The sequence below is a fragment of the Pteropus alecto genome, unplaced genomic scaffold (genome assembly GCF_000325575.1).
Source record: "Pteropus alecto unplaced genomic scaffold, ASM32557v1 scaffold121, whole genome shotgun sequence".
Taxonomy (NCBI): Eukaryota; Metazoa; Chordata; class Mammalia; order Chiroptera; family Pteropodidae; genus Pteropus; species Pteropus alecto.
Genome location: NW_006434369.1, coordinates 13813717 through 13840125, shown reverse-complemented (window position 1 = coordinate 13840125; position 26409 = coordinate 13813717). Strand labels below are relative to the sequence as shown.

The window sequence follows — 26409 nt, the reverse complement described above, 5'->3', positions numbered from 1 at the left end:
CCTCCGCCCCAGTTCATGTACTTGGATGTGTTCACCCTCTCGTGGGAGGTGGCCATGACCCACTGAAGTGAGCCTGGGGTCATGGTGGATGATGGGACTCTCCACCAGTCCATAGAACAGTTCAACAGCAACATCCGGCTAGGAAAAGAAAATGGAGCAAAGAGGGATAAGGTAGGGAAAAGAAAAAAACTAAGCAGAGTTACATGGGTTATTCTCAGATCGTTAGATCTAGAAATTAATTTTTAAAGCCCCAGCTAGAAAGCATAATTGGTAATAAAGGCTATTAAGTAAATAGAAACTTAACATTCTCAATACTTTCTCAATGGAAGTGAAGAGAGAGAATAAAACCCCAAACACCTTGACCTTTAACCACGGTAGAAATGTTTTCTTTGTTGACACGTGCAAAATAAGGGCATTTCGGTGGAAATGAAATAATGTCTGGAAAAAAAGGATGTATAATGGCATCAGTGAGGATGGATGATATTTCTTCCCACAGTCAGTTCATTCCTGCAGCAAGAGCTGGCTAACGTGGTACCTGACTCAAACTTTGAGAATCATGGAAACAAAGAGCAAATGCTACTCTACTCTCTTATAAGGGCCTGCTTCCTTTATGGTTTAGTAGAATCACACTAAGTCACTCAATATTATTTGGAATTCTACATTATGGAAGCCTTGCATCAATCACCTTCATAGAGTCGTTGTGAAGAATTCATGAAGTTGGGAGGATTCATGGAGAATTTTTTAAGTTTCTCACATGAAAATAATATGAAAAACACAAGATGGTAACCATAAAAATAACTGACCAGAAAAAAAAATGGGTGGGAATGGTATACAGTTTGAAAAAAATCCTTCTCAATTTGATAATATTTGTGTCAGGTACACTAAAGGTATTGTTTTTGAAATACTTGCTCTAAAAAGTAAAATTCTGTTTAGCTAATAGAAGAGCACAGAGGATGCTGGGATTCTCACCCAGTGGGTCATCAGTCTATCAGAGGCATATCAGAACCTGGGAATGGGATGTGTGACAAAGGAGTGTCATTTGCTTATTTATAAACAGTAGGTGAAGTTTTAAAAGGTAAACAAGCAAACAAGCAAACTTTAAAACGTTAAATCCTACTGATTTAAAGCCGTGCTACTCAGCAGGCAGTCAAGACCTCTCAGCATCAGCATCTCCTAGGAACTTGTTTAAATGGAAAATCTCGGTCCCACCCGGACCTAGGGAATCAGAATCTGCTTTTTATCAAGATCCCCAGGGCATTCATGTGCACATGAAAGTTTGATAAATTTAGAAGCTGCTTTTCTGTGTGTCAGTGGACAAACTCACTGCAAACGCACCTGGGATATTGGAAAAGGAGTTTCATCACCAGTGAGAACACCATGGGGTTGGAGGGAGAATCGACAATAAATAGCTAAGTGGCTCTTCCCTATATAGCCTCCTTTAATAAACTGTCACCTCCCTTTTTTATATTATTCACAGTCCTAACTACGCTAGCTACTTTGAACTAACTTTTGTGACAAATTCTATCAGAAGCTGGCTATTTTTTTCTTAAATTAGGAGATGTGACATTTGGCCAGTGTTTCTTAACTATTATGAACACATATGCCTCTAATCTCTTCCTGTATGGGACACATCTATACATTTTGACAAATTTATTATAATCAGCAGGCTTTGCTTTTGTCATCATTATCCCATGCCCCCATTCGCAGGTGGTAACAGGACCCACCCAGAGAATCCTATCAGGGCTGTACAATGACTCATCCTGGCTGGCTTGCTGGACTCCTTCCTCTTTGGGGACATTTCTAATCCTCCACTCCTATAAACAGAAGTGTCGCGAATATTACTGTGCACTTGACTGATTTTCCCCCTTTCGAGTTATTGCCCCCAAAGAGATAAGGCATTGTTCCTGACTTCAAGGATCTTTTTATGAGTATGGGATGTAAAGGTGGCAATATGCGAGGTCATACAGTTGGGCAAGCGCTGGACATTTGGTCTGCTTCTCCAGGTGTACTCTTCGCCCCTCTCTGCCCTGCTCTCAACTCCAGGTTGCTGGTCTTCATGATTGTATCTAAGACTTCCCTTGCCTCCTGGCTTCCACAAAGCTGACCAGTAGCTGACCACAGAGCTCCAGGAGCAGATGGCGGAATGGGAGGAGAAGAAGGAGTACTCTCTCTGTGCCAGGCCACAGGTTGTCACTTTGTGTAACTCCTGCTAATGCTTCTGTAGTTGTTGTCTTTGGGTTCCAGGAACTCCTTCTTTTTCTTGCCACTCAGGCTCAGGACTGGTCATGGTTTCCCTGATGCTAGCCTAGGGTGCCCCCAATTCCCCTGCTGGTTTTCCGTAACCCTGACTTCACCTTCATAAACAGTCTGTCATTAAGTTCTCCTCAATGATCTACTTAGACTGTGCCTTCTGTTTGCTGCCAGGAACCTGAGTGTTGTGTCAGAGTGCAAAGGGACTATTGACAAGGGACTCTAACCAATTGTGGGTGGGAGCATGGCAGTCTCACTAGAAATGTCTGCTAACCTGGAACCTAAAAGGCAAGGACAAGTTAGCCAAGCATGGAGAGCAAAGGGTGGAGGAAATATCAAGCACAAAACAGAAAGGATGAGAAGAAGAACTAGTGCACTCTAGAACCTCCTAGAGATTCAGGATGGCTGAGCCATGGGAAGACAGGTGGCTAGAAAAAAAAGGAGAACAGTGGTCTCTAAAACTTCTGTAAATTAGGGCATGTCCGTAAGAGGAATTTCATGTAGCTTTTAAAGCTATATTCACAAAGAGATTTTAATGACTTACTAGAGTCATTCAACAAATAAGCTCCTCGTGTACATGGCAGGCATTGTGCTAGGCACTGAGGATAGAGCTTGAACACAGATGAAATCCCTGATCACATACCTTAAAGACACTAGAAAACGCTTATGGTATAACAACAATGAAGAAAGCAAAATAATTGCTTATCTATATAGATTCCATATGATCTCAAATCATAGGGAAAAAAAACTAGACGATACACTAAAAGATCAATTGAAGTTATCTTTAAGGGATGGAATTATTAGCTATTCTTATTTTTCCTTTATATTTTTCTACATTTTCCAGATCATACTTTTTGTCGATGTTTTGTTTTTATTTTTTTTAAGGATTGTTTTAAAATGTTTGCCTTAACATAATTCTTCCTTTGTAAAGGATGAAAGCATCCATTAATAATTGAGAAAGATTGTTATGTGTCTTATTCAATATTTTTCAGCCAGCATTTTGTTCACACATGCCTATCAAACTCTGTATTCAAGACAACCCAGAAGAAGACAAAGAAGCAAGATTTTAGGGCTTTAACAAAGAGCCCTAAGCTGTGAAGATTACATTGGACCACACATATCTGCTCCTCACAATTCATTTCCTACTACCCTATTCACCTGGGCTGGCTCAGGACCTCAACTGCAGTTCACATCAACTGCTCCACTGGTTTTTTAAGTTTTCGACCCAATGCTTAGTGAGGGATCTTACTGGCTTCCACCCTCAGCCTCACCCTTGCCTCAAAGATTCACGTTGACATTTTGATTGATGACAGCTGGTAATCTGCTCTCCTCACCCAGCCCTTGCTTCATGCACTCTACTTGAGTGCTCCTCCAGCTCCTTCAGAAGTGACACACTCACCTCCACCCCTCATTGTAAGGCCCTAGTTTCTGTCTTGCTGTGCCCTGCCCCATGATATGTATATGACATCTCCAAGTTGACACCTGCCAGGGCCTCCAGAGGATATGGCAGGTTACCCAAATATGACATTCACTGCTAACTGTGAAACTTTTATTACCAGCTGAAAGCAACAGTTTTAGTGAAGCCTTTGGAAACAGGTTTACTTGGAGGGAGGATATAATATTAATACTGAAGAAAAACAGGCATTTGATAAAATGCAGAAACCAATTCTAATTTGTTTAAAAATTTGATAAAAACCTATTTATCAAACCTACAACAAACATTATATTAAACAATGAAATACTAAAGCCATTAAAATCTGGACTAAGACAGAGATGGCTCCCTCACCAAATTATTCAATCTACTTTTACAAGTTCTCATTAATGCAATAAGACAAAATTAACTTAAGAGGTATAAATATTAGAAGAAATAAGACTGTATAGATGTTTAGATGTATAGAAATAGATATATATGACTGTACACCTAGAAAACTAAAAGATTCTATTTTTAAAACATATTATAAATAGTAAGAAAATTTGATGAGGTAGCCATATATAATAAAAGAACAAAATTCACATGCTATTATTTATGATAACAATAACCAGTTTAAAAAGGAAATAGAGTTGCAGGATACAAAGTTAATACACAAAAGCCAACGACTTTCCTATACTCCAACAATAAGCAAGTGAAATTTGAAATTAAAAACACAATACCATTTACATTAGCACTCCTAAAATTAAAATACTTAGGTATAAATCTAACAAAATATGTGTAAGGTCTATATAAAGAAAATTACAAAACTCTGATGAAAAAAATTAAAGAACTAAATAAATGAAAAGATATTCCATGTTCATGGATAAAAATAGACTCAATATCATCAAGATGTCAATTCTTCCCAATGTGAACTACAGATTCAATACAATCACAATCAAAAGCCCAGCAAGTTATTTTGTGGCTATTTATAAACTACTTCTAGAGTTTACATAGAGAAGCAAAAGACTCAGAATAGTCAACATAATATTGAAGAAGAGGAACAAAGTTAAAGGATTGACACTACCTGACTTCAACACTTACTATAAAGCTACTGTAATCAATACAGTCTTCTGATTCTCTTGGTTATTGTATTATTGGCAAAAGAATAGACAAAAAGATCAATGGAGCAGAACAGAGAGCCCAAAAATAGACCCATATAAATATAGTCAACTGATCTTTGACAAAGGAGTAAAGGTAATTCAATGGAGCAAAGATAGTCTTTTCAACAAATAGTGCTAGAACAACTAGACATGCAAAATAATAATAATAAATCTAGATTTAAGCCTAGCCCTCTCACAAAAATTAACTCAAAATGGATCCCAGACCAAAATGTAAAATGCAAAACTATAAAACTCCTGAAAGATAACATAGGAGAAAACTGAGATGGCCTTGGGTGTGATGATGATTTTTTTAGATACAACACCAAAGACATAATTCATGAAAGAAAGAATTATTAAGCCGGACTTATTAAAATTAAAAATTACTGCTCTGTGAAAACCAAGAGAATGAGAAGACAAATCACAGACTGGGATAAAATATTTGCAAAAGACACATTTGATAAAGGACTGTTACCAAAATATATAAAGAACTCTTAAAACTCAACATTAGGAAAACAAGCTGATTTAAAAGGATCCAAGGATCTTAACAGACACTTCACCAAGGAAAATATGCAGATGGCAAATAAATATACGAAAATATGCCCCATGTCATATGTTACCAGGGAAATGAAAATTAAAACAACAATGAGATACTACTATACACCTACTAGAATGGTCAAAATCCAGAACACTGACAATATTGGTGAGGATGTGGAGAAAGAACTCTCATTAATTGCTGATGGGAATGCAAAATGGTAAGCCTACTTCAGAAGACAGTTTGGTAGTTTCTTACAAAATTAAACATACTCTTACCATGATCTAGCAATCGTGCTCCCTGGAATTTACCCAAAAGAGCTGAAAACTTTTATCCACACAAATGCCTGCACAAGGATGTTTACATCTCCTTTATTCATAATTACTAAAACTTGGAAACAACCAAGATGACCTTCAGCAGGTGAATGAATAAACTGTGATATATCTGGACAATGGTGTATTAGTAAACACTAAAAAGAAATGAGCTACCAAACCCTGAAAAGACATAGAGAAACTTAAATGCATATTGCTAAATGAAAAAGCCAATCTGAAAAGACTACATAGTGTATAATTCCAACTATTTGACATTATGGAAAAGGCAAACGGTGGAGACGGTAAAGAGCTCAGTGGTTGGCAGGTAGAGGAGAGATGAACAGGCAGAGCATGGAAGATTTTTAGGGCCATGAAAATACTCTGTATGATACTGTGATGGATACATATCATTATACGTTGGTCCAAACCCACAGAATGTACAACACCAGGAGTGAACTCTAATGTAAACTGTGGACTTAGGGTGATTTTGATAGATCAATATAGGTTCATCAATTAATAAAAAATGTCCCACTCTGGTAAGGAATGTTGGTAGTGAGGAAAGCTATACATATGTGGAGGCAGGGAGTATATGGGAAATCTCTTACCTTTCACTCGATTTTGCTGTGAATCTAAAACTGCTCTAAAAAAATAATTCTCAATAACAAAAAATAAAAAAGAAAAGATAATCTTATTCATAATAGAGGAGAAAAGTATCTTTGAATAAATGTAACAAGAAACATAAAACTTAAACTAAGTAAGCTATAGAATTTTATTAGAAGACATAAAACAAAATGATCCTGGATGGAAAAACAATGAAATAATATATATCTTCCAAAATTAATTAAATAATTTGAAATAATAAGAATTCCAATCAGAACACCAGAATGTTTACGTGCTAGATAGGATAATCTTAACATTTCCATGGAAGAATAAATGTACAAAAACTGCCCCCCAAAAAAGTTTTAAAACAAAAATGATGAGGGAGCTTGCCATTCCATGTATTAAAACTAATTTTAAAGCCATTATAAACTCTATAGAGTTGGCACAGGAACAGACGAATAGATCAATGAAAGAGAAAAGAACCGAGGAGCAGATCCAAGGGTACATAGGGACTTAGTATACGATAGAGGAAGCACATCAATTCAAAGGGAGGGAAATGAATTATTTCATATATGATGTTGGCATAACTGGAAAGCATCTGGAAAAAAAATTTAATTAAGCGCCCTGTCCTCCATACCATATTAAAAAGTAAATTCCGGGAGAGATTGAGTTTTAATGCCAAAATAAGCAATAAAAGTTGTAGAAGACAGTATTGGGGGAAAAATGTTTGCTTAGACTAGAAAAGGTCTTAAGAGAAACAAAAATCTCAGAAGCCAAAAAAAAAAAAAAAGATTGAGAGATTTGACTACAAAAGGATTTTGCCATGTTGTCATGGTGTCTGCATGATGAAAGACACCACAAAGTCAAAAGATGAGCAATAGACCATAAGAAAATATTTGTATCATCATGACAGCCCTAGGGTTAATATCGCTAATATTTTTAATCGTGTAAATTAATAACAAAAAAGAAACAACCCCCAAAATATGAAAAATTACATATAGACAGGTAATTCATGAGAGAGGAAATGCAAATAACTAATACATTTATGAAAAAAAATGCTCATTCTCACTAGTAATCAAAGTATTAGAAATTAAAGCAATAATAAGGTATCTTCGATAAAAAATTGAAATACCGACAGCATCTGTCTTTGGGAGAATGTGAAGGAATGGGCATTCTCATACATTGTTGGTTATGTGAATTGCTCTATTTTTCAGAAATTAAATTGTTTCAATATATGTTAAAACTGAAGTTAAACATACCTAGAAATCCTGCTTCAAAATATCTATTCTACAGAAAATAAAAGCTTCAGCACTTATGTACACAGGACTTCAGTTTGTTTATAATACTAAAAAACTAAAAACAATTGGAAAGTCTATACATAATTTATAGGATTGAGTTATAGCAAATTTTTATATATAATTTATGCCAATCTTAAATGATTTAGTTCTCAACACGTAGATTTGGGGAAATAATCATGATATATTGAGAAAAACAAATTGCAAAATAATAGTATAATATGACTTCACTTCTTTAATATAAGATAATAGGATATATGGTTTGTGTTTCTATAAAGCAGGAAAACAACAGGATTCACATCCAGTTCTATGATGGGGAGAAACCAGAAGGAAGGGAGATAATTAAGTTTTTTCTTTATGCTATTCTTCATTGCTTAAAATTGTTTCAATCTTTATTGGATTTCGTTAACCAATGTCATCATAAAAAAGAAAATAAAATAAATTTTTTTGAATAAAAAATAAGACTAAATAAAATAAAATTGTTTCAATCAATATGTGGTACTTTTATCATTTAAAAAAATCATAAAAGGCCGAGAGAATTATGTATCAGGTAGAAGAGTACACACACACACACATATCTGTAATGCAAAGCAGCAGTACCAGGCAGAAGGAAGATCCAGCCCCAGGTTGCTGCAAGGCTTCTGATTTAGGGGACAGTTCGAAGCTTGCAATCCTGCACAGTGTCATTAGCCAGTGCCCTGTGGCAGCACATAGCACCAGGCCACCAGTCCTAAAAGCACCACCAATGCCTCACTGGGTCTGTAGAGCAGGAACCACGACCAGCACCTTGAGACCCTGTCTTTCACTCCAAAGTCACCTTTTTCACTCCCAAGGTCAACCAGTGAGTCCTGTGCCTCTGGGTCTACCTTTCCCTTAACTTTCCTCTTTAAAAAAAAAAATCCTAGGCTCTTATAAACTACTCCCAAGAAACTCAAACTTGTGTTATGAAATTCCTTTTAAGAAATAAGTAATTAAGTCTACAGCCATGCCACCCTGAACACACCTGATCCTGTCTGATCTCGGAAGCTAAGCAGGGTCAGACCTGGTTAGTACTTCGATGGGAGACCACCTAGGAAAACCAGGTGCTATAGGCGTAAAAAAAAAAGAAAAGAAAGGAAGAAGGAATGAACGAACGAACGAAGGAACGAAGGAAAGAAGGAAGAAAAGAAGTAATTAAAATATTGAGACTTGCTGACATTTTGCTCACTCAAAGCTGTGTGTTGGTTAATGGCCTTCGGCTTATCCTTGACTTTTGTTTCTGAGGAATTGCCAGTTAACCTGCCACAGACGTGGCTACACATAAACTAAGGAGGAAGGTCAGAATTCACAAACGCTCACTTATAAAAAAGATGTTTTCGGTATTACAATTTACCTCAAAAAAGATGTTTTCGGTATTACAATTTACCTCATCCATTTGATTATTCATTTGTTGAATTTAAATTGAAGGGAAATTTGAGACTTGCACAAAGAGAGGAGCCTTTTATGGAGACTTCCATCTGGGGAACAGATTTATGAGGCCTTTTGAGACCCAGAATAACTTTACTGTGATGAAGCACAAGGCAGGACACCCTCCCTTCCCCCATCCCCAAACCAAGGGTGTAGGGCTCAGGGAAACTGAAATGCCAAAAGATACCCAGTTGGAAAGATTCATGAAGCATTACGATTGAGACCTGAATAAAGTCAAACCTTTTAGAGTTAAATAAACCTGAGCTATTCTTTAAGTATTGTTTTGTTGGTGGTGGTGGTGGTGGTGGTGGTGTTGTTGCTGTTGTTGTTGTTGTTGTTGTTGTTGTTGTTGTTGTTTTAATTTCTCAACCAGGCGACTGCTCCGGGCTTTGGAAGCTCCATTTGAAATACAGGGACAGAAGTGACAGTGATGCAGCAGAGAACACATGCAGAACGTTAAGGGCAGAAGAGCCGGGAGCCCCAGCATCGCACAGGAATGGGCCACTCCACCCTGCACAGCCTCCCCTACAAACCACACGTTGGCAAGTAAACAGAAAGATCAATGTCTTGACAGAATTAAAAGTGGGCAATTTAATAGCAAGATTCAAAGCAGGAAGCAAAATAGCTTGCCCACAAGTTTACCGTCAGAAACATTTTTCCAATCAAGTTTTTCGCTTGGCTTTATGATACAATATTGAAAGAGGACCCCAAAATGCTATTCTGGGAGACTAGAAAAAGTATTAATTCTCAGTGCTAAAGATGACACAGGATAGGAAAATAAGCAGGCAAAATTGAAAGCAGGAGCTAGGATGGAAACAAAGGGGCCTCATCTATAAACTGAAAGTGATAGCAGCACTATTCACCATATATGCAGACACGACTTGAGTGTCTATCAACTGATGAATGGATACACAAAATGTGATGTATACCTACTATGGTATATTATTTAGCCTGAAAAGGAAAGAAATCCTGACACATGCTATAACATAATTAAGCTTTAAGGATACTATGCTAAGTGAAATAAGCCAGTTCTAAAAAATAAATAAATAAATACTGCTTGATTCCACAGATATGAGGTACCTAGAGTAATCAAATTCACCAGAAAGTAGAACGGTGATTGCCAGGGGCCGCAAGGAGAAGGGGATGTGGAGTTAGTGTTTAATGGGTACAGAGTTTCAGTGTGGGAAGATGAAAAAGTCCTGGAGATGGATGATGGTGATGGTTTCACATTGTGAATGTACTTAATGCCACTGATCTGAACACTTAAAAATGGTTAAAATGGTAAATTTTCTGTTATGTATATTCTAGGACAATAAAATAATTAGCAGGCAAGGCTACATTTTTCATGAATTTAACAAGTACTATTTGAGCATCTATTCCATGCTAAGGACATGTATGCAAGCAAAACCACACATTGAGAAAACAAGATTCATAATCTAATTCATATGCTGCCAAACATCTCAATAAAAAAATGAAAGAAAGTAAACACACTCAATTATTTAAATATTTCTATCCCAAAGTTTGGAGTCTTAAAGACAGATTACACATTCCAAAAATCTGATTTGCTTCTGTGCTAATTTAATTTCCCAGTTCTCATCAGTTTCAGATATTTTCAGGGTAGCGAGCTCATTTTGTATTAAATATAATCTTGACCTCAAGTACCTCAGAAGACATGGAACTATTCCTCTTTTGAGCCCTCCCACTTTGGTCTGAGAGCATGGGCCAAGTGAAGACAGGCTTCCTTCAGGTGAAACAGAAAAACACCAAGAGACTGAGAAGGTAACCATATGATTTCACTCATATGTGGGATATGAAACTGAACGCAACAAATGAACAAAACAAACAACAACTCATAGATACAGACAATAGTTTAATCGTTACCAGAAGGAAAGCAGGGAGTGGGGAGGAAGATGAGGGTAAAGCAGGGCAAATACATGGTGATAGAAGATTTGACTTTGGGTGGTGAACACACAATGCATTATATAGATGATGCAGCATTGAATTATACACTTGAAACCTATATAATTCTATTAACCAATGTCACCCCAATAAATTTAATTAAAAAAAAAAAAAAGACTCATCAGGGTGACACGCTAGTCAACAGTAAAGTTAGAAATAAATCCAGTTCTCCTTAGGCTTCAGTTCATGAAACATTATATGGCAAAGTGTAGCAGTGGGGAAAGCTAGACAGAAGTGCAATTTAATCCTAACTCCACCATGGAATTAATTATATGATTTGGGCTAAAGCAAGTTTTGGATCCTTGTACTCTCAGACTCCAAGCGGGGGAAATCACTGTAATTTCACAGGGCAGAGATCTAGGCAGGAGGGCCTGGGGGAAGGAGGCTGCACTCCCCCTTCAACTCCTTCACAGTTCTGCACACGGTAGAGGGACAGTCACAGTTGACACAAGACCGTAATTTTTAATCACTCCGTTCCCCATAATTATAATACACTCTGCATCCAACAGAGGGTCATTATCATTGCGGCTATGAGAATATTTAATGAGGAAAGATGATGAACACATCCGGCAGAGTATCTAATAACTAGTCAGTATTATTAATATTAGCTTCCTTCAGGTCTCTAAACAAAATGCTTTTGAGTCACGTCACTCAAAAGGGACGGTCTATAATTTTTTTTGTATCCCTTCAGATCTCTCCCTTCAAAATTCCTACATGTGCTGCACATATAACATGGGGCTTAGCTCAAGTATTCACTTGCAGGTGATATTTCTTGAGCATCTTCTAGGCGCCAGTTAGGTGGACCTGGCAGCCTGCTGTTGGCTGCTAAGCAGTAGAAACTAGACCAGGAGCAGAAGAGTTTGCTTCTCAAGGAAGTAGGTAGACCTAGGGTCACAGACATGACCTAGCTCTCAGCTGAGCAGGTGGAAGACCACTCACTTGCTAAGGGCTGAAATGAGCACAGATCTTGACTCTTTTGTAGCCATAACTCATCTTTCTTTGCACCCTTAGGTGGCTCACAAATAAACCAAATTGTGAAAGTGTGTCCAATTCACTTGGACAGAGCTTAAAGGTCATTTTTGACTACCTTTAAATCCAGAACTGAGATCAGGCCCTATAGAGAGTAGAAGCATGACAAACCTGGGGAGACAACTTAGCATAATGGTGACAAGCACAAACATAAACGTTAGCAAAAAATGGATTTAAATATTGATCGGGTCACTTAACAGCAGGGTGACCTCGGTTAAGAATTTAACCTTTCTGGGTCTCCATTTCCTTATCTATAAAATAAAGGAGGGAAAAATTCACAGTTTTATGAAAATTAACTGGAGCAAGACACATAACTCAGAGGTAGCACGTATAATTGCTCAATAAATAATAATGAATAACATCACAAAGGAGTAAGACTCAGGCTTTCTATTCACAGTAATATCTAACACTTATTGAGCATTTGCTATGTGAAAGATGCTGTGCTAAAAGATTATGTGTATGTGTATGTACACACACACACACACACACACACACACACACACACACATACACATCAACTATCTCAAGCCTCACAGTAATTTTATGAAGTAAATGTTTTCTACCTTTCGTAGATGAAAAAAACCAAGGCTTGGAGACATAAATTATCCTTCATAAGGCCACAGAGGGAGAAGCTAGCAGCGCCAGAGCTCGAAGCTGCTCTAATGGTGTGCAAAACCATTATTGCCTATTACTTGAGGCAAGGTATTTAGTTCTCATTTACCAAATAAGTATATAATGGTCATGCCCTCTTCACCTCCCTCACAAAGTGAGGGTCCACTGACATGATGGATACAGAAGGTACAGTATGTGTAAAAAGACAGACAAACACAAGATGAAGTCATTATTAAAAGGCACAGATCCTGCTTAGAGAACCACAGTCTAGCGGGGGAGGACAGACAAGGACACCAATTACTACAATCCAGTGTAGGAAATGACCCACCATGAGAGCAGTACCAACGTAGGACAAAGGGACATTTTTTTCTTTCCTTGTTATTTTCTTTCTTTTTGTGGGGGAGGGAAAGGAAAGTAGGTGGACTAGGTGTTCACACTCCACAGATAGAAGATAAGAGGGCACATCAGTCATCCCCCTCAAAAGGACTTTAAAAGAACATGTTTGCTTTGACTTGAGTTTGCTTTGCCAGGGGAGGCCTTATGGGAGACAGCTATAACACATACATTGTATTGTCATTCAGATAATTATGCATCCTGAATGAGTTGCCAATGACCTATGGGACAGCAAAGAACTCAAAAGGACTGTCTTCTGAAGGCCCCTCCTGCTCCTGGAAGGAGGGGAAGGGCAGCCCTATGACTGTAGGCCTGGCAAAGACAGAACCCGGGACCTCTAAGCCATACACGGTTCACCCCTGCCTTCACCAATGCTTAAAGCCCCTAAGCAAGAGAGCTAGTCAGCGACCCTTCAGCCCCTGCTGGAATATTCTCATCGCCAGCCCCTCCTTATATCTCTATTCTGTGGCTTCTGACCTTTCCTTGGGTAGAATCTCCTTAGGAGTGGCTTTAGCAATATGTTCACAGATTAGGTGATTTTTGCCAGCATTTAGGAGTTTAAAGTGAGAACAGAATTCTCATTTGAAAACAGGTCCCAACAGTGTATGTTATGTGGAACATCCCCTTTTCTACATAGACGTGGTACTGTCATCACTTATTACATGTGGGTCCGTCTTCACTTGTCCACTGTGGCCATGGTCAGTCCATCACTGCCTATACTCACAGCTGAAGCTTGCAGACCCTTTCCTGCAAGCCCAGCTCAGCTTTAGTACCAGATCAGGTCCTACTCCAGGCAGGAGGGGTTTAAGTACTATTAGCTCAAAACCTCTGGCACTTATTGTCATCTCCCTCTACCTCATCCAACTTTCTCTAATATTTCTCCCAGCTGTGGGCTTGTGGGTTGCTCCACACACCACATCCTACCCACCTTACATTTTAGTTCTGAAAAGTAAAATCTCATCTCATTCCCCTTGTCTGGATATTCTGGAAATTTCTAGAAATCTTCTTAGTATCCCGATAGATATCAAACGCCCCCTAGGACAGGGACTCTGCTTTGCTTTGGCAAGGCATGGGGCATGCTACTCTGAGGGCCCGCCAGGCCCCCAGGCATCTCTGGACACCTCTGCACCAGATTATCTTACTACTTTGGGCTCTCTGATTGAACCAGGTGTCAGAACTTCCCCAAAAGTAACCACCTATAGACCAGCCTGAGAGGTAGGTTGCGACTCACCCTCAATGCCCATTCTCAAACCAGCTCTTTATTCTTAAGAATTTCTAAATATAATACACATAGAATCAATAGAGAGCAGAGTGGTAACATGAAGCAGAGAGCACTACAAGGAATGGCAGTAAGCAGGGGCCACAAGGCAGCAGAAAAAAAAGAGCCAGTCTGCAGCCGCAAGAGAGCAGAGGCAGAGATAGCATAGATACCATAATGGTGGGAAATTCTTGGAGGAAGCCGGGCTCCCAGCCCCCAGTGCAGTTTCAAGGGGAGAAAAGCTGGTTGCTAGAGTAACACTAGACCTTGAACAACGTTCTCATTCTCCATGAGGCCTACAAAAATGTTTCCCACCCCCTTCCTTCCTGGTATCCCTACACCAAAGCCCCAGACCTGAGGCAACCTGCGTTGTCTCCACTTTCACTACCTGAAATAGCCAAACTAACTCGGCAAGGATCCCTGAGCCATAACCGGGCCTCCCCATCCAGCTGCATCCACTTTGGCATGCCCAGGCCTGACTCAGAGGGCCCTGTGGCTTTCACTTAACCGGAGTTCGATAAATATTCATTTTTCCTAGCCAATCCACAAACATACGGTCCCAGTCTGCAGCCTCCATTTCGCCAACAAGATGACAGCTGGCTCTCCTTTAGTCTGAAAGCCTCTCGCACCACCTCTCTGAGGCAGTCACACCACAGCCTTTAGACTACCTGCTCAAAGCCAGAGAACTTTGGTAAAAGGTGGTTGGTTGTTAGCAGCTAATTGCTGTCAGATAAACAAGGGAGGAGTTTTCAAGAGACCTCTGGTATCCACGGAACAATAGATCAAAGAGGAGCCCAAATATGCCACAAAAGCCAAAGAAAGAAGAAAGAGTTGGTTGACTCCACCTAGGAAACACCTGCCCTAGGACTGGGGAGCTGAAGGGATCTTTTTCCTTCTGTGGCAGTTGAGCTGGAAAGGAGTTCCACCTGAACCTGAGCAGAATTCAGACAGGACCTGAAGAACATACATACTTCTTAAGAAAGCATGGAAAACAGCCCCAGGGGCCGGACCCTGGAGCTCAGCAAAGGAATCAGGAACTCATCCTCAAACTAGATAAAGCTAGATGGACAGTCACCTCTCTGCATGGTACCCTCACAGACATATACCTGTAGCTTGCAGGTATTAATGAATTCTAGGAGTTGAACTTGAAAATAAGTCATTCCTCACTACTTAGCCTTTAATCATTTACTCATCAAATATGTGATGAGTGCCTTCTCCAGGCTGGGCAAGAGAAACACATATAGTCATAACTTGAGGATCCCAAAGTCTAGAGGGAAGAAATAAAACAGATTACAAAGTGATTTCAGTGGTTTAAAAAAAAAAAAGTAAGCAATGTTATGGGACACAGGGAAGGGACCCACCTGTGGGACCAGGAGATAAGGCAAGGTTTATGGTCCTGAGGTCACTAAAAGCTCCAAAGATGAAAGCAGGGACTCACAGGGATCCCTGCTTTAAGAAATGTGATCCTTTTCACCTCTTTTTCCCATTCCCCACACAGTTAATTGACTGAAATTAAGAAATCAAAGACCACCATTTTAGGATTTCTTCTCAGAATTGTGACATATTTGTCTAAAAAGGGTGTACTGATCCCACTGGAGAATATGAGAATAGCCATTTCCACAAACCCTTAAAAACCTCGAGTACTCTCAATTGATGTCACTCTGATGAGTAAAAATGGAATCCGATAGTTGTATTGCTTTATACCTCTTTGATTACTAGTAAAATTAAGCATGTTTTCAAGTTTAATGGCATGGAATTCATCTTTACTTTGCTTCTTCCTTCTTTTGCCCCCTACTCCAAAGCCACGTTGTTTTTTCTTTGACGGTGCCTCTACTTTGTCCCTGTCTTGATGACTCAGCTCAGTTCAAGCCACATCACTTCTCCGCTACTATCTTCCTGGCCTAACTTGTCTCCCTGGCTCCAGTCTTCCCCTCCTCCAGCCCATTCCACGCATTGCGTTTACCTTGCTAAAGCATCCCTTTCAGCAGATCCTTCCCTCCATAAGAAACTCAGAGGCTCCCAATTGCCCGAGGATGGAGTCCTCTGCTAGCTTTCCAGGCTCTCCACGGAGGGGCCTCTCTCCACCCTTCTAACATTCTACCACCCCTCACCTCACTCAGCCCAGCCACTTGTGACTAAGAACCCAATTTCCTATGGAAACATGTTAGATGTTGATAGGCTGCCTCACCAAAACTGGTGAAAACCAGAAAAGAGCTGAGCTATACTGCTTATGGTCCTTCCCTGCATTCTGGGTTCTGAGAGGTGTGTGGTACTTCTAGAAACAGCACATCACATCAAAGAGACCACAGCTCAGTAAAATCCCTGCCCTACCACCCACCACACTATAATCTTGGGAAGATTAACTCACTCTCTAAACTTTCGTTTCCTTGACGTCACAAACTGGGGTTTCCCATATGAAGATGCTGAGATGGAGCTTGGCTTATAGGGCATTTATTAGAAATCAAGGCTTGCAGACAGGGGAAGTGGAGGAATCAAGATTAGGCAGAAGGAAACACTGAACTGCAACAAAGCCTCAGGCAACCCCAAAGGGAAGTCTGGAACGTATGTGGTCCAACAGAGTTGGCCCTTGTTGGCTGGGATGGCTAGGATCCAGGCCTTTATACTCCTGCCTGGATCAATCATCTATATAGACAGGCCAGGATATGCATGGCATTAAACAAGAAGCTGACTGCTGGAAGCTCTCTACTGACAGCACTCTCTACCGACAGGGAGTATAAGCCTTCCTTTCAAGGAGGACCTGGCAGTGCATCTCTATGCCCACTACACTTGTTTGTAGAATGGGATGATAATAATAGGACTGATCCTATGTTGTTGTGACAATGAAATAAGCTAAGCACATAGCATACTGGCACAGAGTGGGTATTCAGTGAATGTTTGCTATTATTGCTATTGTCATCATAGGCAGAGTAAGAATTAGAAGAAGAGTTCTTCCCTTTCTTTAATTCATCCAACGCATACGTAGGGACCATTACCATGTGTCAGATACTTTTCTAGAACCAGGGGTGCTGGTCTGAGGATATATGTATTCATAGGTGGCCACAGCAGGCCTTATCAAGAAGAGAATATTTGAGCCAAGACTCGAAGGAGGTAAGAAACAGATGGGACAGCCATGCAACAGCCCTATGGAGGGAGCCTAGAATGATCAAGGCCAGCGGGATAGAAACCAAATGGGCAAGAAGGAGCAGGTAGGTGAGGCTGGAGAGACAGCAAGATCACTTCCCAAATCAAACTCGGATGTGGTCAAATATCACCACCACCTCAGAGAGTTAGAAATATAGGTGACAGAGAAACATAGTAAACAACACCCTGGGGATGTAATCAGCAAAATTAAGATGGTGAGAAACTCCACAGGAAAAATGACCTAGTTTCTTCAAAAACAAGCAAAAATTACAAAAATTGCAAGGGAAAAAAGGTAAAGGGAAACCTATAGATTAAAAAAGACAGTCACGTCAACCAATCCCACTGTATAAACTTTATTTGGATCCTGATTCAAACAAGCAAAGTGTCTTATGATTAACGATAATCATCACCGTCTTATAATTGAGAAAATATAAACACTGAGTGGATATTAAGTGATAATAAGGCTCTGGAATCGTTCTGGTAGACACGTGATTCAGGGAAGGGAGATGGTGGATCTGGAATCTGCTGAGAATTCAGGGAGGCCTCCAGTCCCAGTGTTACAGACAAGTATTTTGATAAAAACTGTTTCACTTTCCCAAATTCCTGTCCGACATGTGCAGGAAACGCAGCCCCAGGCTACCCTGGGCAGGATGGCCAACAGACCTGAGAACATTCCTGGTCTTGCCCATCTTGCCTCCTTGCCTTGTAATATTATGTGAGAACCAAGAAAACTCACACACCTCAAACTCTAACCACATGCACAGCACAAAACATTGCCGTCACTCTCTCTGCCTTCCCTTCAACAGCATAGATTCCTTTTCTGGACTCTGAGGAAACTGTCATCGTGCTCAGGTCCTGAACTGGAAGTCTGGCTTTGGTCTCTAATTTGACTTGAAGACCAATGTTTTGCCAGATCCTTCACACTTTTACTTTCCTTAAAAGAAGGCTCACACTCAGTCTGTTCTGCAAGCCAAATGTGATGCACATTGGAAAGCCCACACCGAGATCACCTGGGGTACTTTTTTAAGTATTGTAGGGAGGAGGTTCCTGAATCAGATTTCTACTGATAACTTACTATAGATTCTGAAACAACTGAAAAATGAAAACGCACAGCCACTGGAAGCTTTACATGTGGGCAGTGGGTCTATTAGCAGCCCCTCCCCCATTTTTAAAAAGAACACCTTTCCTCCATCAGCATATGACACTTCTTTTCCCACAAAACTGGCTTGTTTCACTAAGAAACTGTCCTTAACTTTACCAGGTAATAGAGCTCTTGAGAGCCATTCCCACGTGACTAATACAGCTTACACTCTTCCCCTGTTACACAGATTTCCATTTGCTTTCTGCTAAATGAGTGCAGATTTACTTGGAAGACACAATACCCAGAAAAGAATAACCAATGATATTCTTGATAAACACTGTTTCATGAAGGGGCAAGAGGAGAAAAAAACTACTTGAATTAAAACCAGTTTTCAGACGTGCCACTAACCAGCTATGAGACATCTTTCGCCTCTCAAAATATTAATTTTCTCATCTGTAAAATAAAGCATTAGGACAACATAATCTGCATGACTCTTTTTTGCTCCAAAATGCTGTGATCTTTCTAATTTACTGCATTCTCTCTCGCTCATCCTTCATCATGTATTTCCAATGCAGTTAACAGGAATTGAATGTATGTTGAAAACAAAATATGGTAATAAATAATTATAAAGGAAAAGTTAAACAAGTCAATTAAAAAATACAAAGTATAAATACATGCATTTTAGAAAAGAAACACAAATAACTGATACATACATGAAAAGATATTCAACCTCACTAGTAATCAGGAAAATTAGAATTAAAATGGGATGCTATTTTTCCTCCATCAAGCTGGTAAAAATATAAAAGACTAATAGTAACCGTTGGCAAGGATGTTAAGAAACAAGACAATAACTCAACATAAACTTTCAGGGGACAACTTTGCATTATCTACCAAAATGTGAAAGCTTAGTACCCTTTGGCCTAGACCTATGAACTTATACTTTAGAATAGTCATATATGTTACATCATTATGTATAATAAAATAAAACTGGACACAAACTAAATGTCTTTCTATGGAAGGATGATTAAATATAGTACAGCCACACTATGAAATACCATGCAGCCACTAGAAAGAATGAGATAAATCTTTATAAACTGACAGAAAATTATATCCAAGATACACTGTCAAGGAATAAAATGTAAGTGACAAACAGTATGTAAAATATTGTCCCATTTCTATAAACCTCCTCTTTATTCTCCTCTATGTATATGAATATGCATGTTTGTGTATAAATGTATTTATAATACATATGCACACACACATGTAGGTAAATATGTGGATAGATAAAGATCTGCCCTCTGAGGAGAGTGGACTGAGGGAGGCATACAGAGGTAGGGTGGCCACATGTGGTTATGTAGATTGAGCATGGCACATTCCTACAATGGACATGGGTAATTTACATATTTATTGTTACACAATTTTCTGGTAGCAGGCAGGAGTGCCTTTTTCTAATTCATACTAACATACCTTATAGGCTAGTGACAGTCCTATGAAGGGGTACTTTCATCTTTATTCTGTATATCTGTGCATTATTTGTAAAACAAACATGTATCACTCTTACAATTAAAATAATTGGAAAATAACTGGAAATTTTGAACATTGCCTTTGACTTTAGTCAGCTAGCAATCTAATGGAAAGCTGACAAAAAAAAAGATCCAAAATCAGACTATAGTCTTCTAGCCTGATCACTCTTAGCTATCTTTAGGATAAGTTTTGCTTCCTGAAAATCTCTTCTGGTAACTAGTTCTGATAACTCGTGCAATTTTTAAAATCACGAAAACCAGACAGCTCCATCTTGAAATTCCACTTATTCTCACAGTGTGTTCCAAAATCTTTCCACGTCTCCATATATCCCTTTTCTCCATGCTTTAAACTCTGTCAGTTGTTCCCCCTACCAGTCTCCCTACTCTCCAGTCACAGTCATTCATCTCTGACAGCAAAGCTTCCTTGATAGGATTTGGGACCTATCAAGGACACACCAGGTCAGGTACCAGTCAACCAGAGTAAGTATTCTTCTAGTTTCAGCAGTCATATCTGAGGCCCCCATTCTAATGAGACTCTTACATTTTTTAATGAATTCTTACTTTCATACCTCCCCAATCCTATCCCAATGATTGATTCATTGGTTCAACACAAAATTATTGATCACCTGCTCTGAACCAGACCCTCTGCTAGTTGAAATCAGACACATCCTTTCCTTCTAATCTCCCAGCCTAGTAAGGCACACAGAGCATCAACAAAAATTGTGAGTTAAGGTGGTAACATGACAATGTAGGCATGGTGCTGTGGAAGCCCAGAGGAGAGGCGTCCAGTTGGGAAGAAGGAGAGGGCTGCAGAGAGAACAGGCTATTAGGCCTGAGTGCTGAAGGATAGGAAGGAAGGCCGGCAGAGGGATTCTTGGCAGGTGTGTGAAAGATACACTGTAGTCAGAGCAGTAAATGTTACGGGGAAAAGGTAGAAGTCTAATGTATATAAAGGAGTCTGGAATGAATTTGACAGTTCATGAGAGCCACTGAAAGAAATTAAGCATTGGAGAAACACAATAGTTCTGGTTGTTGTTGTTGTTTGTTTGTTTGTTTTTCAATATATCCATTGTAGTTATTGGAAAGATGACTAACATCAAGAAGACCAGCTAGAAGGCTGAGGGCTCTAGTCTGGGCAGATGGCCTTAAAAAGTGATAGGCTTAAACAGGAAATGATGCTTCAAGGTGAGTCAACCTCATATAGCCTGAAGTAAATTGCATTATGTTGGACTTCCAATGTTCTTCCATTTGAAGCCAAGTTTGGACTATAAAAGAATACAAAAATTTAAAACTCTGCCTCTAATTACACATCCTTAAGACACCTATCAGAAGAATGGAAGTTGGCTTTTCATGCTTCGTCCAAAGGTTGGTTAAAAGCATTTAGCTTTCCTTTAGAAATCTGCACATTGGACTTCAGGGTTAAAGAAGAAAAAGTTGAGCTTAACTATTCTCTCAGCCACAAACTAAAATTTGCCATGAACTAAAATCAGCCGCTTAGAATCAGTAACTTCCATCTTTCTTACATCAAGCACATTGCTCATGTTTTAAGGTGGACAATCCGTGCCATTCTTCAAAACAGTAGAGAAATCAGAAGGAAATGGGGCATGCAAAAAGAGAAACCTGTGAAAAGTCTCACTCTTTTTCTCAGAGTTGAAAGTTTCTTTCCTGTGTGTAAAACAAACATACGAGTCAGCCTGAGAAATAGAGTATCTTGAACAATTACAAAATTCCACATGTCTTACCTACAAGTAACTTCAGTCTCATCTTCAGTAATTCATAGGGTTAAAAATGTCAAAGTGGAAGGGAGAGAATCCAGGCCAGCTGTAGCAGGAAGAAGCCTAACCAGAAAACAAGTTCATCAGAACAGAGGGTGTTGTAAGTCGATTGTCAATTTTAAACAAGACCCAAATGCTTCTAAGGGGGTGCTGCATGACGAAGAAAGAACTTGGGTGCTCCAGGGAATCTCAATCATTTAGAGAAAAAGCATTTCAAAAAGGAAGCTGAGGAATTCAAAGAGTCTTTGGGACAAAACACAAACTTTTAGCTTTAAATTTGCAGCTTTTCCATGCATATTAAAGATTAGCTGAAAGAGTTATGTTCAGCCATTCTCTTTATATTTGGAATGCTTTATTAACCTAAAGTTTCTGAGCATACTATTCTCTACATAAATAAAACAGAAGAAGGGCTATATAAAAGCAAATAGAAAGCATTTTTATGGAAATAAACTAGATACAAATTCTAGGCTGAATAGTTAACCATTAAGTACACACATATGCACGCACACACACACACACACACACACACACACACACACACACAGAATAAGCAGTGGTCATTGCCATATCAACTAAATGCCTTTAACAATCAACATCCTGGATGTTTGACCCTTCCCTTCAGGAGCCCAGTGTTTTTATAAACTCCATCTCATTTCTATACACAACCTTCCCAGAACATTCCTAGAGGCAGACTATCCCCAGTTTGTAACTAGAAAAAAGTGAGGTGCCAAAGGCTAACTGACTTGCCTTAGGTCATGCCAGGCAGGCAAAAAGAGTTCACAGGAAACTATCTCTGCCTCTTCAAGGCAAAAGCCATTGACGCTAAAATTATATTTTAGCATTTCAACAATCATTTTGGACATAATCTTTCCCCAAGCCACCTTGTAATAGAGTTGTCATTTTTGTACAAGAATGCTCTTTGATGGTGAAGAGTTCAACAAGCTTCTTCCTTGATCCAAACTGGTTTACCCAGACCTCCTTGCTCAGCAGATGGGAGGAAGTGAAAATCTGGGAACCAAGACCTGCAAAAAGAGCCAACTCCAAACAAAATCCAATCATTGCCACAGCAAGTTTCCTTAACCTAGATACTAGGTTAATTCCCATTCTGGGCGTAAGTCAGAACCTTTACAATTAGCAACCAACCATTGAAAACCCTAAGACATTTGCCTGATCCCTATAAGGCCTGTCAGGATTGAATTCCAGTTCTTGGCCTCAGTTGTCAGGGAATACACCATGCTCTCTCTGACCTCTGGGCCTTTGTATATGCCATGTCCTTATCCAGAAAACTCTCTGCTAGAGTCCCTTATCTGCACTACTCCTGACCTTCCCAGGTAATATATTTTCATAGCACACTGTCCCACTCCTAGCTTAGAAAGTGAGCCAACACTCCACATGGTAATTACCAGTTAACTTTTACCCTCTGTTTAGACCATGAACTCATGAGGGCAGGGCCTAGGTCTGTCTTTTTTTGCCATTGTATCCCTGGCACCTAACATAGTGCCCAGCTGTGAATAAATGATTGAATGACTATCTGAACTCAATAAACATTTATGGCTTAGCATTAGGGGCAATCATGCTGCTAGATAATGAAAATAGGAAGATGAAGAATTATGTCTTCTGCCTTCAGATAGATTATAACCTATTAATTGTGATGACTGTTACCTTTATTTCACGTACAGACAGATTTTTTATTAAAAAACAAACAAACGAACAAACTATCCAGTGGGTAACTGATGAGAAAGGACCCAGTAATCCCTAGAGCAGATTACAACTAGAACAAGAAGGTTCTTCTCTTTGGTATCAGTGATATTTCTGAAGTGTTTAGACTCAGATCTGGCCTTAAAACTGCTGCTTCATGAGAACCAACAAATAAAGGAGAATACTCTAGGCCACAGTGTAGCATCTTTCCTTAAGGCCAAGGGAATCGGCCAGCTTCCCAGAGCAATGGGACTCCAATGCTAATGAATAGGGACAAAAGTAGTGTGAGAGAAGAGAGAGACTGTTTTCTTCTTCTCTGCAGCTGTCCTTTCCACAAAAGAACTCCAAATAACATACAGCCTCCACCCCTTTTACCTCAAGCCAACTAAAAGAGAATGCGACCCTTGACCTAATCTTCTGGAGTTTTGTTTCTAAACCAGCCCCCACCCCTTGAAAAGAGGAGCCTAGTCAGTGGTTCTCAAAGTGGTGTCCATCACCTGAGAACTTGATAGAAAGGCAAATTATGGTCCCTCCTCAGACACACTGAACCAGAAATGCTTGGGATGGGGCCCAGCCCTTTGCTTTAACTGGCCCTCCAGGTAAGTCTGATGCAAGTTTGAGAACCATGGCCTAGTTTTTTATCTTCACAGTGATTACTGCTCACTGAGTTCTCTTGTTTATTTATTTAAATGCCTTATTTATTTCTTGTCCTCCCTCACTGGAATAGAAGGTACATGAAAACTGAGAACTTATCCATCTTGTTCATGACTCTGCATCTTCAGTGGCTCAGAACAGGCCTGTCACATAATGGTGTCAAGTAAACAAACAAATTTTCCTCTTTTTCTTGTTTTCCCCAATTTCCCTACCGGAGCTGATCATGAACAATCCCAGAAGGAGTTAAACCATCCTCCTGAGTCATCTGGTCAAGAGGCTGGCTATCCGTCAGCAGATGATGATAAGGCTCCAAGGACAGGAGACTTGACAAGGCCAACTTCATGACTCTTTTGCCAAAATTCTCAAGGCTAGAGTGCTCCTTCACAATCATTCTGAATTCACCTTCCCCAATGTCAGAGGCCTGATGTTATTCCATAATCAAGACATCTCAGGCCCCTAATGGATTCAGGATCACCAAAGATCATTCTCTGTACATGAAGAGACTCTTTATGGCCCCTCCAACACTTGTGATGAGTCTGGTGCAGCCCAGCAGGCACTTCCTGCATGGTCCCACTATCTCCACGCACACAGTCACCCTCCCCTTCTCACACCCACCCAGGGAAGCAGAAAACAGCTGCCCATTACGATGCATCAAATTCCATCTCCAGGTTTTACAGCAGAATTGTTTGAGAAGTTCTTCCCATATTAGTTGAAGTGGCAGAAAAGCTGGGAAATAGTCATTCATAAGAAGAAAGATAATAACTGCCACCTACTCTGTGTTATATTCACTGTACATGCTGTGATGTCTGTTTTCCTCAGACGAGAAAACTAAGGCTTAGACAATAACCCTTCCAAGGGCTTAAAACAATCAACAGTGGACCTTAACCTCTAATCTTGTTCTGATCCCAAAGTCATTCTTAACCTCTAAAAAATCATGACCATACTTTGGCCCTAGGGCCCCTCCCCAGCATGGGCTAAGCCAGCTGCAGTATTTTACCCAGAAACCTGCACAGTAGTGAAAGAGAAAAATGAATTTTGGGGAGGGGATAAGCTGGGTGATAAAAGGGCCAGCTTAAGAGGACTCTTGGCTCCCGTCTCCTGCACCCGGCCATCTGCCCTGAGGACGCTGTACCTCTCTTCCTGGATTTGCCTTGGGCCTGCCTGGACAGTTAATATTAACCTGAGGTGATGAACATTCTTGCGGGGTTCCCAGGGCCTCTTAGAAAGGTGGGATGCTGACTCACTGCCTTTGTGGCTGCCACGTTTCCACAGCTCCCAGGCAGCAGCAGCCAACAGGCTGTGCTAAACAGAAGGGCCCCCTTCATCAGATGAGGAAGTAGAAACATGGCTGATTTTCAGTGTCTCCATCAGAAGAGGAAGGGTGGAGGTGTGTTAGTAATGGAGGGAGAATTTAGCAAAAAGCTTCACCTGATTCCTCCCCTACTGCTCCCTCTACCTTCTACATCTCCATAATGGTTTATCCACTTTTCCCCAGTCACACCAACTAACATGCAGAGTCAAGACCAGGTCTCCCTGCCTCTCTGCTCCGGTCCCAACCTTAGTCCAAATTCACTCTGCCCTGAAGACAGAGGCACCTGAGGCTTTCATCTACCCCAAGCTGTTAGCAAACCTCTGGGTAAAGATGAAGAAGCAAGGCTTGACACACCTTTCTTTCTGTGCTGTATGCCTCCAACCAAAAATAGAATTAAATAAAATTAAAAAGTCATGTGCAATTGAGGTTATGGAAACTGATAACTGCAAAGTTGGCACACATGTGGAAATAACAGGAGAGAGCACAGATTTCAAATTACATTACTCTGAATGGAGGTACTCATGCCCTGCTGCTTCTCTTGATGCCTTTAAACCTAAAAACATCACAGTGATGCTGAGACAGATTTGGATATGCGGGAACAGGTATATGCATCCTCTCCGATACTCCCCAAAAAGGTATGAAACCTCAATAAGTTCCAGGAAAGCCACTCTCCACTCCTGAGTTGTTGGTAGTTGCGGGGGTGGAAACCTGGCTGAGTGGAGGGAGGAGGGAGGCCAGAGCACACCAGCAACAGTCAATCCAGCCCTTGGCCACAGCCCTGAAATAAAGCCCTGACTTTAGGGAAACTGAAACTCCTGCAGCTTCTGTTACGCTGAAACATGCCTGGATGCTACATGCTTGTGGGTGCTGGCTAATCGCGGCTTCTGATTCACACCATCATTAAACCAGCAACTTGGGCAAGAAGCAAAATCACCTAGGACCCAGAACTGAAAGCAAAAATTGAAACGA

At 40.1% G+C, this 26409-nt stretch overlaps 1 pseudogene; it reads left to right on the top strand.

The window, feature by feature from the left end:
• Positions 1-8534: 8534 nt before the first annotated feature.
• LOC112477727 lies at positions 8535-8653 on the top strand (annotated as a pseudogene).
• The last annotated feature ends 17756 nt before the right edge of the window (positions 8654-26409 follow it).